The 19,617-nt window shown below is 50.8% G+C and overlaps 5 non-coding genes across 5 annotated transcripts; all 5 read right to left on the reverse strand.

Annotated features, from left to right (window-relative positions):
• Nucleotides 1-2,419: 2,419 nt before the first annotated feature.
• LOC138496382 (U4 spliceosomal RNA) lies at nt 2,420-2,560 on the reverse strand. The gene has a single exon (XR_011277899.1). It is a non-coding gene; the product is annotated as a U4 spliceosomal RNA (small nuclear RNA).
• Nucleotides 2,561-6,068: 3,508 nt separating this feature from the next.
• On the reverse strand, nt 6,069-6,209 carry LOC138496384 (U4 spliceosomal RNA). The gene has a single exon (XR_011277900.1). It is a non-coding gene; the product is annotated as a U4 spliceosomal RNA (small nuclear RNA).
• A 3,281-nt stretch (nt 6,210-9,490) lies between these two features.
• On the reverse strand, nt 9,491-9,631 carry LOC138496385 (U4 spliceosomal RNA). The gene has a single exon (XR_011277901.1). It is a non-coding gene; the product is annotated as a U4 spliceosomal RNA (small nuclear RNA).
• Nucleotides 9,632-13,139: 3,508 nt separating this feature from the next.
• LOC138496386 (U4 spliceosomal RNA) lies at nt 13,140-13,280 on the reverse strand. Its single transcript, XR_011277902.1, has one exon. It is a non-coding gene; the product is annotated as a U4 spliceosomal RNA (small nuclear RNA).
• Nucleotides 13,281-16,788: 3,508 nt separating this feature from the next.
• Nucleotides 16,789-16,929, reverse strand: LOC138496388 (U4 spliceosomal RNA). Its single transcript, XR_011277904.1, has one exon. It is a non-coding gene; the product is annotated as a U4 spliceosomal RNA (small nuclear RNA).
• Nucleotides 16,930-19,617: the final 2,688 nt, after the last annotated feature.

The following is a 19,617-nucleotide window of genomic DNA, read 5'->3' on the forward strand; positions in this document are numbered from 1 at the left end:
ATTTCCCAATGGACACTGCACAACAAACACATAGTCAAGTGCACTCTGGGGGACACAGTCTACCGGTGCGGTCCTCCTGTCACATTTAGCTGCAATGTGACAGCCATGGGTACATCAAAGCATCTCTGAAGGGGGAAGGCAACGCCTTCCTCCGGCCCTGGTCAGCCTACTTAAAATAGCAAAGGCTCCATCGATATGCCCTGCCTATTGTTAGGTTCTCTCTGATGGCAGCGCATACTGATGAGAGTTAAGTGAAGCAGGCCTGCCAAGAGGCCTGTTCACAGAACTAACACAGGGCAGGAAACCCCAACACCTTTTTCATATGCAATGTGTCAGCTTGAAGCTAGCTCCCACCCCTCTGTATGAAGGCCATTGAATGTCATGTGTGGAACAACTGTTTACAGTAGGCAACCGCTGCAGGGCCACCCCCTTTCAGAGGGAAGATATATGTGATTTGATGCAGACAGTCTGTTCTCGAGCTCAATTAACCAGAGAGCCACTTTGATCCACAGGAGACAGGAAGATGGGTGCGGCTTAGTAGTACATGTTGTCACCCCTTACCTTTCCTGTTGCAAAGCACTCTGGTCATGACCTTACGCATGACAGAAGATTGGTGGTGGGGACCCAGGATTGGGTCTTTAAGGTAGGCTTAGCATGCTCCAATCACTGGGGCCCATTTGGCTTTAAAAGAGGGCTGAGCCCCTCACTGAGCAGATCATCCGACGACTTCAAAAGGAGTACGAAGAAGGACTCATTCGGACCCTCGGTGATGGTACAGTCTGCCTCACGGCTTCCGCCAGTGAAGGAAGTCCAGGATTTCCAAGAGGGAAGCAAAATACCTCCCAAAACATCTCCCAGGGAACAGAGGGAGATACCCGACTCAGAGGATCCATCAAGCAGCACCAGAACCGGTACCCAGCCAGCACACAGCGTGCCCTGCTAGGTTAAGCCAGCAAGCTTCCTAGGTGGGAAGTGCCAGAGAGTCTCTGAACAAAGGACAAGGCCGTTGCCGGCAAACACTCTTCTCAGCTTTGGGTCGGCCGCCTTAAACGTCGACCCAAGCATTGAGAAGAAGCTCGGAGGAGTGCCACAACAAGCATCAACCAGCGTCCATCTTTTAAGGACTTTTTCGAAGCAGTCGAGCTCTCAAACTGCGACCGGCTGCACCACTGTGGCTGTTCTCACGCTGCAGTCACTAAAGCCGTCTGAGAACCCTCGACCAGCGTTCCAGATCCACCAACCAGCACACAGACAACGATTCTTCACCCCGAGCCGCCGGGTAGGGCAGCCTGCAGCCGTCCGCCCAGCCTCGCTTACCAAACTGCCTGCCAACTGATATCCGCATCTGTCGTCCCTCTTGAACTCTGTCGCCGGAGCTACAAAGCATGCTGGAAGCCACTCGATGCTGTCGAGTACCAAGATCATCTCAAACACCAGTTACATTGTGGTTCTGTCCCCCTGGTCCTTCTCCGAAGGCCCTTAGTGACATTTACGACCTCTTGCTCCCTTGCTGCTGCAACCAAATAACCTTGAACAGTTCAGACTGATTGCTTTACCGACTGCACTCCTGTCAGTATCCAGAGTGCATCCCTCTCCTTTGTGAAACTGTCTGTCCCCTGTTTTCCTTTATAGGGTGGGTTGTATTTTGTAGTGTGTTAGAACTGTCTGTTGTATTAATACTAAAGTAGATATTTGTATACAACCTTGACTGGACAGTCCCTTTTATCAGTGGGTCACAATTGTTTTTTCGCTCTGTTGCAACTAACCAGCCTGACGTTCCGTCCACTGTTCGGACCCCTTCCGGTGTACTAGAGGTGTGGGACTGATTGATGGTCTAGAAAGCGATATTCCTCCCTGGACCACTAGTGCCCCGGAAGTTGATTCGTCACACCAAGAGAGGTCGGGTTGTTGACTCCACGTGAATATGTGTCTATAGAATGCATGGGGACAGAAATGCCCTTTTGCCTCTCTTGGGAAGACTGAGATGGTGAGCGAAGGCCAAAGGTAAAGCGACCCCTCTGCTGCGGTTGGCTTCAGTGGCAGCCAGACCTCCCTGAGTAACCATCCAACAATCTGATGACTTTCGCAAGAGCAGATGTGGCAAAGAGGATCGAAGGCAGGCAGGTCACTGTCTGCTAGGTTCTGAAAGCTCATGGTTTTCATGTCGTGAGATCAGGAAGGCAGCGAGACAACTGAGGCGCTTAATGCACCTGCTGCATGGTCACGGTTCCATAGACTTCGCTGCGCCGCTTGGAGTTTACGAATGCGCTAGCTTCTGGAAGTAAACCCCTTTGTTGAGGGTAGGCCACGAGAGAACAAAGAATAGAAGGGATGGGTTCCGAAAAACACACCCCTCTTGCTAGGTCTTCTCCAGTGGAGTAAAAGCGTCATTGTCTCCTTTTCAAACAAATCGGTTCAGCCTCCGTAGAGACTGTCAAAAATTACCAATTCCAGCTATATTTCAAGCTGTCATGGCGGGGTATTGGGTAAAGTTTTCAATAAGCAATAATCGCGCCTCGGTTAAACCTCATGAGCTACGATACTGCCACTGCGCAAAGCTAAAGCACCTGACCCAGAGGCCCGTGCGCCCCGGGAATGGATTCCCATTTAACTTGCACTGATCCCAGCAAGCTCCATCCTGAGCATCCTTTGTCAAACTCATAAAACCGCCTGGATTCCAGTGCCGAGATTTGTTGAGGTGAACACCTGTATCATCTTGCGCTCACCAAACTGACAGCAAATATAGTAGCAAGGTATGCATAGGATTCTGGGAGTAAACATGCAAATGAGCAGGCTGCTACCTGTGCGCTCTTTCCCTTAGCATGATCGGTGGCCTGTTGGCAAGTGACCCCGCCCTCCTGAGAGATTATTGGGCAGGCCGCTGCCAAGGCAACATGGGAGAGGCTTGAGAATGCAAAGAGCCATTGGAGGATTGCACAGGAGCGAGGACAGCATCGAGAAATGGGCTCCTTTGGGGACAGGTGAAGTGATGCTCCACCAGGACGACCAGCTGTTTCTGCAGTGCAGCCAGGACATTGACAAGAAGTGAATCAATTTGTCTCTGAGCGTTCCAACTGTTGACCAAACCATTACAATTTCGATACATTTCCATGCCATCACATACCTACCTGTTTGTGATAATTGCACTTGTCCTTGAAAATAGACCCGATTTTGCAGGGGACTCTGGGAAAAGTGAAAAGGTCCTATGTAATTCACGTCTTGTACCCTGTCTCATAGGGCGGACCCTGCAATTCTACTTCCACTCCACTGCCAAAAATGAAGCGGCCTTGCCCTGTTCAGGCTTTTTGCTGTAGCCCCTGGGCCTTTGCAGAGCCATCTGCTTAGTGTGGCTCTGCCACTGAGGTCAGAAGAGAACATTTAGCCTGAGAAACGGCTGTCTGTGTGTGCAGCTTGGAGAAGACACTGTTGCCATGGGAAAGACATGCCTGTTTGCTGTGCAAATGAAGTGCAGACACAGACAGAAGAGACCACTTGACTGGTAGGAATTGAAGAACCTGACCAAGAGTGAGGAATTAGACCATCCGCACGGGGAGTGTGCGCTCCGCCTGGGCTGGTTTGATACTTTTAAAAAAGAAATGGAATGTTGGTAGGTAAACCTCCTGGAAATGTGTGGGGCTATCCCGCACACATTTCCCAATGGACACTGCACAACAAACACATAGTCAAGTGCACTCTGGGGGACACAGTCTACCGGTGCGGTCCTCCTGTCACATTTAGCTGCAATGTGACAGCCATGGGTACATCAAAGCATCTCTGAAGGGGGAAGGCAACGCCTTCCTCCGGCCCTGGTCAGCCTACTTAAAATAGCAAAGGCTCCATCGATATGCCCTGCCTATTGTTAGGTTCTCTCTGATGGCAGCGCATACTGATGAGAGTTAAGTGAAGCAGGCCTGCCAAGAGGCCTGTTCACAGAACTAACACAGGGCAGGAAACCCCAACACCTTTTTCATATGCAATGTGTCAGCTTGAAGCTAGCTCCCACCCCTCTGTATGAAGGCCATTGAATGTCATGTGTGGAACAACTGTTTACCGTAGGCAACCGCTGCAGGGCCACCCCCTTTCAGAGGGAAGATATATGTGATTTGATGCAGACAGTCTGTTCTCGAGCTCAATTAACCAGAGAGCCACTTTGATCCACAGGAGACAGGAAGATGGGTGCGGCTTAGTAGTACATGTTGTCACCCCTTACCTTTCCTGTTGCAAAGCACTCTGGTCATGACCTTACGCATGACAGAAGATTGGTGGTGGGGACCCAGGATTGGGTCTTTAAGGTAGGCTTAGCATGCTCCAATCACTGGGGCCCATTTGGCTTTAAAAGAGGGCTGAGCCCCTCACTGAGCAGATCATCCGACGACTTCAAAAGGAGTACGAAGAAGGACTCATTCGGACCCTCGGTGATGGTACAGTCTGCCTCGCGGCTTCCGCCAGTGAAGGAAGTCCAGGATTTCCAAGAGGGAAGCAAAATACCTCCCAAAACATCTCCCAGGGAACAGAGGGAGATACCCGACTCAGAGGATCCATCAAGCAGCACCAGAACCGGTACCCAGCCAGCACACAGCGTGCCCTGCTAGGTTAAGCCAGCAAGCTTCCTAGGTGGGAAGTGCCAGAGAGTCTCTGAACAAAGGACAAGGCCGTTGCCGGCAAACACTCTTCTCAGCTTTGGGTCGGCCGCCTTAAACGTCGACCCAAGCATTGAGAAGAAGCTCGGAGGAGTGCCACAACAAGCATCAACCAGCGTCCATCTTTTAAGGACTTTTTCGAAGCAGTCGAGCTCTCAAACTGCGACCGGCTGCACCACTGTGGCTGTTCTCACGCTGCAGTCACTAAAGCCATCTGAGAACCCTCGACCAGCGTTCCAGATCCACCAACCAGCACACAGACAACGATTCTTCACCCCGAGCCGCCGGGTATGGCAGCCTGCAGCCGTCCGCCCAGCCTCGCTTACCAAACTGCCTGCCAACTGATATCCGCATCTGTCGTCCCTCTTGAACTCTGTCGCCGGAGCTACAGAGCATGCTGGAAGCCACTCGATGCTGTCGAGTACCAAGATCATCTCAAACACCAGTTACATTGTGGTTCTGTCCCCCTGGTCCTTCTCCGAAGGCCCTTAGTGACATTTACGACCTCTTGCTCCCTTGCTGCTGCAACCAAATAACCTTGAACAGTTCAGACTGATTGCTTTACCGACTGCACTCCTGTCAGTATCCAGAGTGCATCCCTCTCCTTTGTGAAACTGTCTGTCCCCTGTTTTCCTTTACAGGGTGGGTTGTATTTTGTAGTGTGTTAGAACTGTCTGTTGTATTAATACTAAAGTAGATATTTGTATACAACCTTGACTGGACAGTCCCTTTTATCAGTGGGTCACAATTGTTTTTTCGCTCTGTTGCAACTAACCAGCCTGACGTTCCGTCCACTGTTCGGACCCCTTCCGGTGTACTAGAGGTGTGGGACTGATTGATGGTCTAGAAAGCGATATTCCTCCCTGGACCACTAGTGCCCCGGAAGTTGATTCGTCACACCAAGAGAGGTCGGGTTGTTGACTCCACGTGAATATGTGTCTATAGAATGCATGGGGACAGAAATGCCCTTTTGCCTCTCTTGGGAAGACTGAGATGGTGAGCGAAGGCCAAAGGTAAAGCGACCCCTCTGCTGCGGTTGGCTTCAGTGGCAGCCAGACCTCCCTGAGTAACCATCCAACAATCTGATGACTTTCGCAAGAGCAGATGTGGCAAAGAGGATCGAAGGCAGACAGGTCACTGTCTGCTAGGTTCTGAAAGCTCATGGTCTTCATGTCGTGAGATCAGGAAGGCAGCGAGACAACTGAGGCGCTTAATGCACCTGCTGCATGGTCACGGTTCCATAGACTTCGCTGCGCCGCTTGGAGTTTACGAATGCGCTAGCTTCTGGAAGTAAACCCCTTTGTTGAGGGTAGGCCACGAGAGAACAAAGAATAGAAGGGATGGGTTCCGAAAAACACACCCCTCTTGCTAGGTCTTCTCCAGTGGAGTAAAAGCGTCATTGTCTCCTTTTCAAACAAATCGGTTCAGCCTCCGTAGAGACTGTCAAAAATTACCAATTCCAGCTATATTTCAAGCTGTCATGGCGGGGTATTGGGTAAAGTTTTCAATAAGCAATAATCGCGCCTCGGTTAAACCTCATGAGCTACGATACTGCCACTGCGCAAAGCTAAAGCACCTGACCCAGAGGCCCGTGCGCCCCGGGAATGGATTCCCATTTAAATTGCACTGATCCCAGCAAGCTCCATCCTGAGCATCCTTTGTCAAACTCATAAAACCGCCTGGATTCCAGTGCCGAGATTTGTTGAGGTAAACACCTGTATCATCTTGCGCTCACCAAACTGACAGCAAATATAGTAGCAAGGTATGCATAGGATTCTGGGAGTAAACATGCAAATGAGCAGGCTGCTACCTGTGCGCTCTTTCCCTTAGCATGATCGGTGGCCTGTTGGCAAGTGACCCCGCCCTCCTGAGAGATTATTGGGCAGGCCGCTGCCAAGGCAACATGGGAGAGGCTTGAGAATGCAAAGAGCCATTGGAGGATTGCACAGGAGCGAGGACAGCATCGAGAAATGGGCTCCTTTGGGGACAGGTGAAGTGATGCTCCACCAGGACGACCAGCTGTTTCTGCAGTGCAGCCAGGACATTGACAAGAAGTGAATCAATTTGTCTCTGAGCGTTCCAACTGTTGACCAAACCATTACAATTTCGATACATTTCCATGCCATCACATACCTACCTGTTTGTGATAATTGCACTTGTCCTTGAAAATAGACCCGATTTTGCAGGGGACTCTGGGAAAAGTGAAAAGGTCCTATGTAATTCACGTCTTGTACCCTGTCTCATAGGGCGGACCCTGCAATTCTACTTCCACTCCACTGCCAAAAATGAAGCGGCCTTGCCCTGTTCAGGCTTTTTGCTGTAGCCCCTGGGCCTTTGCAGAGCCATCTGCTTAGTGTGGCTCTGCCACTGAGGTCAGAAGAGAACATTTAGCCTGAGAAACGGCTGTCTGTGTGTGCAGCTTGGAGAAGACACTGTTGCCATGGGAAAGACATGCCTGTTTGCTGTGCAAATGAAGTGCAGACACAGACAGAAGAGACCACTTGACTGGTAGGAATTGAAGAACCTGACCAAGAGTGAGGAATTAGACCATCCGCACGGGGAGTGTGCGCTCCGCCTGGGCTGGTTTGATACTTTTAAAAAAGAAATGGAATGTTGGTAGGTAAACCTCCTGGAAATGTGTGGGGCTATCCCGCACACATTTCCCAATGGACACTGCACAACAAACACATAGTCAAGTGCACTCTGGGGGACACAGTCTACCGGTGCGGTCCTCCTGTCACATTTAGCTGCAATGTGACAGCCATGGGTACATCAAAGCATCTCTGAAGGGGGAAGGCAACGCCTTCCTCCGGCCCTGGTCAGCCTACTTAAAATAGCAAAGGCTCCATCGATATGCCCTGCCTATTGTTAGGTTCTCTCTGATGGCAGCGCATACTGATGAGAGTTAAGTGAAGCAGGCCTGCCAAGAGGCCTGTTCACAGAACTAACACAGGGCAGGAAACCCCAACACCTTTTTCATATGCAATGTGTCAGCTTGAAGCTAGCTCCCACCCCTCTGTATGAAGGCCATTGAATGTCATGTGTGGAACAACTGTTTACAGTAGGCAACCGCTGCAGGGCCACCCCCTTTCAGAGGGAAGATATATGTGATTTGATGCAGACAGTCTGTTCTCGAGCTCAATTAACCAGAGAGCCACTTTGATCCACAGGAGACAGGAAGATGGGTGCGGCTTAGTAGTACATGTTGTCACCCCTTACCTTTCCTGTTGCAAAGCACTCTGGTCATGACCTTACGCATGACAGAAGATTGGTGGTGGGGACCCAGGATTGGGTCTTTAAGGTAGGCTTAGCATGCTCCAATCACTGGGGCCCATTTGGCTTTAAAAGAGCCAGCACACAGCGTGCCCTGCTAGGTTAAGCCAGCAAGCTTCCTAGGTGGGAAGTGCCAGAGAGTCTCTGAACAAAGGACAAGGCCGTTGCCGGCAAACACTCTTCTCAGCTTTGGGTCGGCCGCCTTAAACGTCGACCCAAGCATTGAGAAGAAGCTCGGAGGAGTGCCACAACAAGCATCAACCAGCGTCCATCTTTTAAGGACTTTTTCGAAGCAGTCGAGCTCTCAAACTGCGACCGGCTGCACCACTGTGGCTGTTCTCACGCTGCAGTCACTAAAGCCGTCTGAGAACCCTCGACCAGCGTTCCAGATCCACCAACCAGCACACAGACAACGATTCTTCACCCCGAGCCGCCGGGTAGGGCAGCCTGCAGCCGTCCGCCCAGCCTCGCTTACCAAACTGCCTGCCAACTGATATCCGCATCTGTCGTCCCTCTTGAACTCTGTCGCCGGAGCTACAAAGCATGCTGGAAGCCACTCGATGCTGTCGAGTACCAAGATCATCTCAAACACCAGTTACATTGTGGTTCTGTCCCCCTGGTCCTTCTCCGAAGGCCCTTAGTGACATTTACGACCTCTTGCTCCCTTGCTGCTGCAACCAAATAACCTTGAACAGTTCAGACTGATTGCTTTACCGACTGCACTCCTGTCAGTATCCAGAGTGCATCCCTCTCCTTTGTGAAACTGTCTGTCCCCTGTTTTCCTTTATAGGGTGGGTTGTATTTTGTAGTGTGTTAGAACTGTCTGTTGTATTAATACTAAAGTAGATATTTGTATACAACCTTGACTGGACAGTCCCTTTTATCAGTGGGTCACAATTGTTTTTTCGCTCTGTTGCAACTAACCAGCCTGACGTTCCGTCCACTGTTCGGACCCCTTCCGGTGTACTAGAGGTGTGGGACTGATTGATGGTCTAGAAAGCGATATTCCTCCCTGGACCACTAGTGCCCCGGAAGTTGATTCGTCACACCAAGAGAGGTCGGGTTGTTGACTCCACGTGAATATGTGTCTATAGAATGCATGGGGACAGAAATGCCCTTTTGCCTCTCTTGGGAAGACTGAGATGGTGAGCGAAGGCCAAAGGTAAAGCGACCCCTCTGCTGCGGTTGGCTTCAGTGGCAGCCAGACCTCCCTGAGTAACCATCCAACAATCTGATGACTTTCGCAAGAGCAGATGTGGCAAAGAGGATCGAAGGCAGACAGGTCACTGTCTGCTAGGTTCTGAAAGCTCATGGTTTTCATGTCGTGAGATCAGGAAGGCAGCGAGACAACTGAGGCGCTTAATGCACCTGCTGCATGGTCACGGTTCCATAGACTTCGCTGCGCCGCTTGGAGTTTACGAATGCGCTAGCTTCTGGAAGTAAACCCCTTTGTTGAGGGTAGGCCACGAGAGAACAAAGAATAGAAGGGATGGGTTCCGAAAAACACACCCCTCTTGCTAGGTCTTCTCCAGTGGAGTAAAAGCGTCATTGTCTCCTTTTCAAACAAATCGGTTCAGCCTCCGTAGAGACTGTCAAAAATTACCAATTCCAGCTATATTTCAAGCTGTCATGGCGGGGTATTGGGTAAAGTTTTCAATAAGCAATAATCGCGCCTCGGTTAAACCTCATGAGCTACGATACTGCCACTGCGCAAAGCTAAAGCACCTGACCCAGAGGCCCGTGCGCCCCGGGAATGGATTCCCATTTAACTTGCACTGATCCCAGCAAGCTCCATCCTGAGCATCCTTTGTCAAACTCATAAAACCGCCTGGATTCCAGTGCCGAGATTTGTTGAGGTGAACACCTGTATCATCTTGCGCTCACCAAACTGACAGCAAATATAGTAGCAAGGTATGCATAGGATTCTGGGAGTAAACATGCAAATGAGCAGGCTGCTACCTGTGCGCTCTTTCCCTTAGCATGATCGGTGGCCTGTTGGCAAGTGACCCCGCCCTCCTGAGAGATTATTGGGCAGGCCGCTGCCAAGGCAACATGGGAGAGGCTTGAGAATGCAAAGAGCCATTGGAGGATTGCACAGGAGCGAGGACAGCATCGAGAAATGGGCTCCTTTGGGGACAGGTGAAGTGATGCTCCACCAGGACGACCAGCTGTTTCTGCAGTGCAGCCAGGACATTGACAAGAAGTGAATCAATTTGTCTCTGAGCGTTCCAACTGTTGACCAAACCATTACAATTTCGATACATTTCCATGCCATCACATACCTACCTGTTTGTGATAATTGCACTTGTCCTTGAAAATAGACCCGATTTTGCAGGGGACTCTGGGAAAAGTGAAAAGGTCCTATGTAATTCACGTCTTGTACCCTGTCTCATAGGGCGGACCCTGCAATTCTACTTCCACTCCACTGCCAAAAATGAAGCGGCCTTGCCCTGTTCAGGCTTTTTGCTGTAGCCCCTGGGCCTTTGCAGAGCCATCTGCTTAGTGTGGCTCTGCCACTGAGGTCAGAAGAGAACATTTAGCCTGAGAAACGGCTGTCTGTGTGTGCAGCTTGGAGAAGACACTGTTGCCATGGGAAAGACCTGCCTGTTTGCTGTGCAAATGAAGTGCAGACACAGACAGAAGAGACCACTTGACTGGTAGGAATTGAAGAACCTGACCAAGAGTGAGGAATTAGACCATCCGCACGGGGAGTGTGCGCTCCGCCTGGGCTGGTTTGATACTTTTAAAAAAGAAATGGAATGTTGGTAGGTAAACCTCCTGGAAATGTGTGGGGCTATCCCGCACACATTTCCCAATGGACACTGCACAACAAACACATAGTCAAGTGCACTCTGGGGGACACAGTCTACCGGTGCGGTCCTCCTGTCACATTTAGCTGCAATGTGACAGCCATGGGTACATCAAAGCATCTCTGAAGGGGGAAGGCAACGCCTTCCTCCGGCCCTGGTCAGCCTACTTAAAATAGCAAAGGCTCCATCGATATGCCCTGCCTATTGTTAGGTTCTCTCTGATCGCAGCGCATACTGATGAGAGTTAAGTGAAGCAGGCCTGCCAAGAGGCCTGTTCACAGAACTAACACAGGGCAGGAAACCCCAACACCTTTTTCATATGCAATGTGTCAGCTTGAAGCTAGCTCCCACCCCTCTGTATGAAGGCCATTGAATGTCATGTGTGGAACAACTGTTTACCGTAGGCAACCGCTGCAGGGCCACCCCCTTTCAGAGGGAAGATATATGTGATTTGATGCAGACAGTCTGTTCTCGAGCTCAATTAACCAGAGAGCCACTTTGATCCACAGGAGACAGGAAGATGGGTGCGGCTTAGTAGTACATGTTGTCACCCCTTACCTTTCCTGTTGCAAAGCACTCTGGTCATGACCTTACGCATGACAGAAGATTGGTGGTGGGGACCCAGGATTGGGTCTTTAAGGTAGGCTTAGCATGCTCCAATCACTGGGGCCCATTTGGCTTTAAAAGAGGGCTGAGCCCCTCACTGAGCAGATCATCCGACGACTTCAAAAGGAGTACGAAGAAGGACTCATTCGGACCCTCGGTGATGGTACAGTCTGCCTCACGGCTTCCGCCAGTGAAGGAAGTCCAGGATTTCCAAGAGGGAAGCAAAATACCTCCCAAAACATCTCCCAGGGAACAGAGGGAGATACCCGACTCAGAGGATCCATCAAGCAGCACCAGAACCGGTACCCAGCCAGCACACAGCGTGCCCTGCTAGGTTAAGCCAGCAAGCTTCCTAGGTGGGAAGTGCCAGAGAGTCTCTGAACAAAGGACAAGGCCGTTGCCGGCAAACACTCTTCTCAGCTTTGGGTCGGCCGCCTTAAACGTCGACCCAAGCATTGAGAAGAAGCTCGGAGGAGTGCCACAACAAGCATCAACCAGCGTCCATCTTTTAAGGACTTTTTCGAAGCAGTCGAGCTCTCAAACTGCGACCGGCTGCACCACTGTGGCTGTTCTCACGCTGCAGTCACTAAAGCCGTCTGAGAACCCTCGACCAGCGTTCCAGATCCACCAACCAGCACACAGACAACGATTCTTCACCCCGAGCCGCCGGGTAGGGCAGCCTGCAGCCGTCCGCCCAGCCTCGCTTACCAAACTGCCTGCCAACTGATATCCGCATCTGTCGTCCCTCTTGAACTCTGTCGCCGGAGCTACAAAACATGCTGGAAGCCACTCGATGCTGTCGAGTACCAAGATCATCTCAAACACCAGTTACATTGTGGTTCTGTCCCCCTGGTCCTTCTCCGAAGGCCCTTAGTGACATTTACGACCTCTTGCTCCCTTGCTGCTGCAACCAAATAACCTTGAACAGTTCAGACTGATTGCTTTACCGACTGCACTCCTGTCAGTATCCAGAGTGCATCCCTCTCCTTTGTGAAACTGTCTGTCCCCTGTTTTCCTTTATAGGGTGGGTTGTATTTTGTAGTGTGTTAGAACTGTCTGTTGTATTAATACTAAAGTAGATATTTGTATACAACCTTGACTGGACAGTCCCTTTTATCAGTGGGTCACAATTGTTTTTTCGCTCTGTTGCAACTAACCAGCCTGACGTTCCGTCCACTGTTCGGACCCCTTCCGGTGTACTAGAGGTGTGGGACTGATTGATGGTCTAGAAAGCGATATTCCTCCCTGGACCACTAGTGCCCCGGAAGTTGATTCGTCACACCAAGAGAGGTCGGGTTGTTGACTCCACGTGAATATGTGTCTATAGAATGCATGGGGACAGAAATGCCCTTTTGCCTCTCTTGGGAAGACTGAGATGGTGAGCGAAGGCCAAAGGTAAAGCGACCCCTCTGCTGCGGTTGGCTTCAGTGGCAGCCAGACCTCCCTGAGTAACCATCCAACAATCTGATGACTTTCGCAAGAGCAGATGTGGCAAAGAGGATCGAAGGCAGACAGGTCACTGTCTGCTAGGTTCTGAAAGCTCATGGTTTTCATGTCGTGAGATCAGGAAGGCAGCGAGACAACTGAGGCGCTTAATGCACCTGCTGCATGGTCACGGTTCCATAGACTTCGCTGCGCCGCTTGGAGTTTACGAATGCGCTAGCTTCTGGAAGTAAACCCCTTTGTTGAGGGTAGGCCACGAGAGAACAAAGAATAGAAGGGATGGGTTCCGAAAAACACACCCCTCTTGCTAGGTCTTCTCCAGTGGAGTAAAAGCGTCATTGTCTCCTTTTCAAACAAATCGGTTCAGCCTCCGTAGAGACTGTCAAAAATTACCAATTCCAGCTATATTTCAAGCTGTCATGGCGGGGTATTGGGTAAAGTTTTCAATAAGCAATAATCGCGCCTCGGTTAAACCTCATGAGCTACGATACTGCCACTGCGCAAAGCTAAAGCACCTGACCCAGAGGCCCGTGCGCCCCGGGAATGGATTCCCATTTAACTTGCACTGATCCCAGCAAGCTCCATCCTGAGCATCCTTTGTCAAACTCATAAAACCGCCTGGATTCCAGTGCCGAGATTTGTTGAGGTGAACACCTGTATCATCTTGCGCTCACCAAACTGACAGCAAATATAGTAGCAAGGTATGCATAGGATTCTGGGAGTAAACATGCAAATGAGCAGGCTGCTACCTGTGCGCTCTTTCCCTTAGCATGATCGGTGGCCTGTTGGCAAGTGACCCCGCCCTCCTGAGAGATTATTGGGCAGGCCGCTGCCAAGGCAACATGGGAGAGGCTTGAGAATGCAAAGAGCCATTGGAGGATTGCACAGGAGCGAGGACAGCATCGAGAAATGGGCTCCTTTGGGGACAGGTGAAGTGATGCTCCACCAGGACGACCAGCTGTTTCTGCAGTGCAGCCAGGACATTGACAAGAAGTGAATCAATTTGTCTCTGAGCGTTCCAACTGTTGACCAAACCATTACAATTTCGATACATTTCCATGCCATCACATACCTACCTGTTTGTGATAATTGCACTTGTCCTTGAAAATAGACCCGATTTTGCAGGGGACTCTGGGAAAAGTGAAAAGGTCCTATGTAATTCACGTCTTGTACCCTGTCTCATAGGGCGGACCCTGCAATTCTACTTCCACTCCACTGCCAAAAATGAAGCGGCCTTGCCCTGTTCAGGCTTTTTGCTGTAGCCCCTGGGCCTTTGCAGAGCCATCTGCTTAGTGTGGCTCTGCCACTGAGGTCAGAAGAGAACATTTAGCCTGAGAAACGGCTGTCTGTGTGTGCAGCTTGGAGAAGACACTGTTGCCATGGGAAAGACATGCCTGTTTGCTGTGCAAATGAAGTGCAGACACAGACAGAAGAGACCACTTGACTGGTAGGAATTGAAGAACCTGACCAAGAGTGAGGAATTAGACCATCCGCACGGGGAGTGTGCGCTCCGCCTGGGCTGGTTTGATACTTTTAAAAAAGAAATGGAATGTTGGTAGGTAAACCTCCTGGAAATGTGTGGGGCTATCCCGCACACATTTCCCAATGGACACGGCACAACAAACACATAGTCAAGTGCACTCTGGGGGACACAGTCTACCGGTGCGGTCCTCCTGTCACATTTAGCTGCAATGTGACAGCCATGGGTACATCAAAGCATCTCTGAAGGGGGAAGGCAACGCCTTCCTCCGGCCCTGGTCAGCCTACTTAAAATAGCAAAGGCTCCATCGATATGCCCTGCCTATTGTTAGGTTCTCTCTGATGGCAGCGCATACTGATGAGAGTTAAGTGAAGCAGGCCTGCCAAGAGGCCTGTTCACAGAACTAACACAGGGCAGGAAACCCCAACACCTTTTTCATATGCAATGTGTCAGCTTGAAGCTAGCTCCCACCCCTCTGTATGAAGGCCATTGAATGTCATGTGTGGAACAACTGTTTACAGTAGGCAACCGCTGCAGGGCCACCCCCTTTCAGAGGGAAGATATATGTGATTTGATGCAGACAGTCTGTTCTCGAGCTCAATTAACCAGAGAGCCACTTTGATCCACAGGAGACAGGAAGATGGGTGCGGCTTAGTAGTACATGTTGTCACCCCTTACCTTTCCTGTTGCAAAGCACTCTGGTCATGACCTTACGCATGACAGAAGATTGGTGGTGGGGACCCAGGATTGGGTCTTTAAGGTAGGCTTAGCATGCTCCAATCACTGGGGCCCATTTGGCTTTAAAAGAGGGCTGAGCCCCTCACTGAGCAGATCATCCGACGACTTCAAAAGGAGTACGAAGAAGGACTCATTCGGACCCTCGGTGATGGTACAGTCTGCCTCACGGCTTCCGCCAGTGAAGGAAGTCCAGGATTTCCAAGAGGGAAGCAAAATACCTCCCAAAACATCTCCCAGGGAACAGAGGGAGATACCCGACTCAGAGGATCCATCAAGCAGCACCAGAACCGGTACCCAGCCAGCACACAGCGTGCCCTGCTAGGTTAAGCCAGCAAGCTTCCTAGGTGGGAAGTGCCAGAGAGTCTCTGAACAAAGGACAAGGCCGTTGCCGGCAAACACTTTTCTCAGCTTTGGGTCGGCCGCCTTAAACGTCGACCCAAGCATTGAGAAGAAGCTCGGAGGAGTGCCACAACAAGCATCAACCAGCGTCCATCTTTTAAGGACTTTTTCGAAGCAGTCGAGCTCTCAAACTGCGACCGGCTGCACCACTGTGTCTGTTCTCACGCTGCAGTCACTAAAGCCGTCTGAGAACCCTCGACCAGCGTTCCAGATCCACCAACCAGCACACAGACAACGATTCTTCACCCCGAGCCGCCGGGTAGGGCAGCCTGCAGCCGTCCGCCCAGCCTCACTTACCAAACTGCCTGCCAACTGATATCCGCATCTGTCGTCCCTCTTGAACTCTGTCGCCGGAGCTACAAAGCATGCTGGAAGCCACTCGATGCTGTCGAGTACCAAGATCATCTCAAACACCAGTTACATTGTGGTTCTGTCCCCCTGGTCCTTCTCCGAAGGCCCTTAGTGACATTTACGACCTCTTGCTCCCTTGCTGCTGCAACCAAATAACCTTGAACAGTTCAGACTGATTGCTTTACCGACTGCACTCCTATCAGTATCCAGAGTGCATCCCTCTCCTTTGTGAAACTGTCTGTCCCCTGTTTTCCTTTATAGGGTGGGTTGTATTTTGTAGTGTGTTAGAACTGTCTGTTGTATTAATACTAAAGTAGATATTTGTATACAACCTTGACTGGACAGTCCCTTTTATCAGTGGGTCACAATTGTTTTTTCGCTCTGTTGCAACTAACCAGCCTGACGTTCCGTCCACTGTTCGGACCCCTTCCGGTGTACTAGAGGTGTGGGACTGATTGATGGTCTAGAAAGCGATATTCCTCCCTGGACCACTAGTGCCCCGGAAGTTGATTCGTCACACCAAGAGAGGTCGGGTTGTTGACTCCACGTGAATATGTGTCTATAGAATGCATGGGGACAGAAATGCCCTTTTGCCTCTCTTGGGAAGACTGAGATGGTGAGCGAAGGCCAAAGGTAAAGCGACCCCTCTGCTGCGGTTGGCTTCAGTGGCAGCCAGACCTCCCTGAGTAACCATCCAACAATCTGATGACTTTCGCAAGAGCAGATGTGGCAAAGAGGATCGAAGGCAGGCAGGTCACTGTCTGCTAGGTTCTGAAAGCTCATGGTTTTCATGTCGTGAGATCAGGAAGGCAGCAAGACAACTGAGGCCCTTAATACACCTGCTGCATGGTCACGGTTCCATAGACTTCGCTGCGCCGCTTGGAGTTTACGAATGCGCTAGCTTCTGGAAGTAAACCCCTTTGTTGAGGGTAGGCCACGAGAGAACAAAGAATAGAAGGGATGGGTTCCGAAAAACACACCCCTCTTGCTAGGTCTTCTCCAGTGGAGTAAAAGCGTCATTGTCTCCTTTTCAAACAAATCGGTTCAGCCTCCGTAGAGACTGTCAAAAATTACCAATTCCAGCTATATTTCAAGCTGTCATGGCGGGGTATTGGGTAAAGTTTTCAATAAGCAATAATCGCGCCTCGGTTAAACCTCATGAGCTACGATACTGCCACTGCGCAAAGCTAAAGCACCTGACCCAGAGGCCCGTGCGCCCCGGGAATGGATTCCCATTTAACTTGCACTGATCCCAGCAAGCTCCATCCTGAGCATCCTTTGTCAAACTCATAAAACCGCCTGGATTCCAGTGCCGAGATTTGTTGAGGTGAACACCTGTATCATCTTGCGCTCACCAAACTGACAGCAAATATAGTAGCAAGGTATGCATAGGATTCTGGGAGTAAACATGCAAATGAGCAGGCTGCTACCTGTGCGCTCTTTCCCTTAGCATGATCGGTGGCCTGTTGGCAAGTGACCCCGCCCTCCTGAGAGATTATTGGGCAGGCCGCTGCCAAGGCAACATGGGAGAGGCTTGAGAATGCAAAGAGCCATTGGAGGATTGCACAGGAGCGAGGACAGCATCGAGAAATGGGCTCCTTTGGGGACAGGTGAAGTGATGCTCCACCAGGACGACCAGCTGTTTCTGCAGTGCAGCCAGGACATTGACAAGAAGTGAATCAATTTGTCTCTGAGCGTTCCAACTGTTGACCAAACCATTACAATTTCGATACATTTCCATGCCATCACATACCTACCTGTTTGTGATAATTGCACTTGTCCTTGAAAATAGACCCGATTTTGCAGGGGACTCTGGGAAAAGTGAAAAGGTCCTATGTAATTCACGTCTTGTACCCTGTCTCATAGGGCGGACCCTGCAATTCTACTTCCACTCCACTGCCAAAAATGAAGCGGCCTTGCCCTGTTCAGGCTTTTTGCTGTAGCCCCTGGGCCTTTGCAGAGCCATCTGCTTAGTGTGGCTCTGCCACTGAGGTCAGAAGAGAACATTTAGCCTGAGAAACGGCTGTCTGTGTGTGCAGCTTGGAGAAGACACTGTTGCCATGGGAAAGACATGCCTGTTTGCTGTGCAAATGAAGTGCAGACACAGACAGAAGAGACCACTTGACTGGTAGGAATTGAAGAACCTGACCAAGAGTGAGGAATTAGACCATCCGCACGGGGAGTGTGCGCTCCGCCTGGGCTGGTTTGATACTTTTAAAAAAGAAATGGAATGTTGGTAGGTAAACCTCCTGGAAATGTGTGGGGCTATCCCGCACACATTTCCCAATGGACACTGCACAACAAACACATAGTCAAGTGCACTCTGGGGGACACAGTCTACCGGTGCGGTCCTCCTGTCACATTTAGCTGCAATGTGACAGCCATGGGTACATCAAAGCATCTCTGAAGGGGGAAGGCAACGCCTTCCTCCGGCCCTGGTCAGCCTACTTAAAATAGCAAAGGCTCCATCGATATGCCCTGCCTATTGTTAGGTTCTCTCTGATGGCAGCGCATACTGATGAGAGTTAAGTGAAGCAGGCCTGCCAAGAGGCCTGTTCACAGAACTAACACAGGGCAGGAAACCCCAACACCTTTTTCATATGCAATGTGTCAGCTTGAAGCTAGCTCCCACCCCTCTGTATGAAGGCCATTGAATGTCATGTGTGGAACAACTGTTTACAGTAGGCAACCGCTGCAGGGCCACCCCCTTTCAGAGGGAAGATATATGTGATTTGATGCAGACAGTCTGTTCTCGAGCTCAATTAACCAGAGAGCCACTTTGATCCACAGGAGACAGGAAGATGGGTGCGGCTTAGTAGTACATGTTGTCACCCCTTACCTTTCCTGTTGCAAAGCACTCTGGTCATGACCTTACGCATGACAGAAGATTGGTGGTGGGGACCCAGGATTGGGTCTTTAAGGTAGGCTTAGCATGCTCCAATCACTGGGGCCCATTTGGCTTTAAAAGAGGGCTGAGCCCCTCACTGAGCAGATCATCCGACGACTTCAAAAGGAGTACGAAGAAGGACTCATTCGGACCCTCAGTGATGGTACAGTCTGCCTCACGGCTTCCGCCAGTGAAGGAAGTCCAGGATTTCCAAGAGGGAAGCAAAATACCTCCCAAAACATCTCCCAGGGAACAGAGGGAGATACCCGACTCAGAGGATCCATCAAGCAGCACCAGAACCGGTACCCAGCCAGCACACAGCGTGCCCTGCTAGGTTAAGCCAGCAAGCTTCCTAGGTGGGAAGTGCCAGAGAGTCTCTGAACAAAGGACAAGGCCGTTGCCGGCAAACACTTTTCTCAGCTTTGGGTCGGCCGCCTTAAACGTCGACCCAAGCATTGAGAAGAAGCTCGGAGGAGTGCCACAACAAGCATCAACCAGCGTCCATCTTTTAAGGACTTTTTCGAAGCAGTCGAGCTCTCAAACTGCGACCGGCTGCACCACTGTGGCTGTTCTCACGCTGCAGTCACTAAAGCCGTCTGAGAACCCTCAACCAGCGTTCCAGATCCACCAACCAGCACACAGACAACGATTCTTCACCCCGAGCCGCCGGGTAGGGCAGCCTGCAGCCGTCCGCCCAGCCTCGCTTACCAAACTGCCTGCCAACTGATACCCGCATCTGTCGTCCCTCTTGAACTCTGTCGCCGGAGCTACAAAGCATGCTGGAAGCCACTCGATGCTGTCGAGTACCAAGATCATCTCAAACACCAGTTACATTGTGGTTCTGTCCCCCTGGTCCTTCTCCGAAGGCCCTTAGTGACATTTACGACCTCTTGCTCCCTTGCTGCTGCAACCAAATAACCTTGAACAGTTCAGACTGATTGCTTTACCGACTGCACTCCTGTCAGTATCCAGAGTGCATCCCTCTCCTTT

The sequence above is a fragment of the Ambystoma mexicanum genome, chromosome 10 (assembly GCF_040938575.1).
Source record: "Ambystoma mexicanum isolate Mex_15411 chromosome 10, UKY_AmexF1_1, whole genome shotgun sequence".
Lineage (NCBI taxonomy): Eukaryota > Metazoa > Chordata > Amphibia > Caudata > Ambystomatidae > Ambystoma > Ambystoma mexicanum.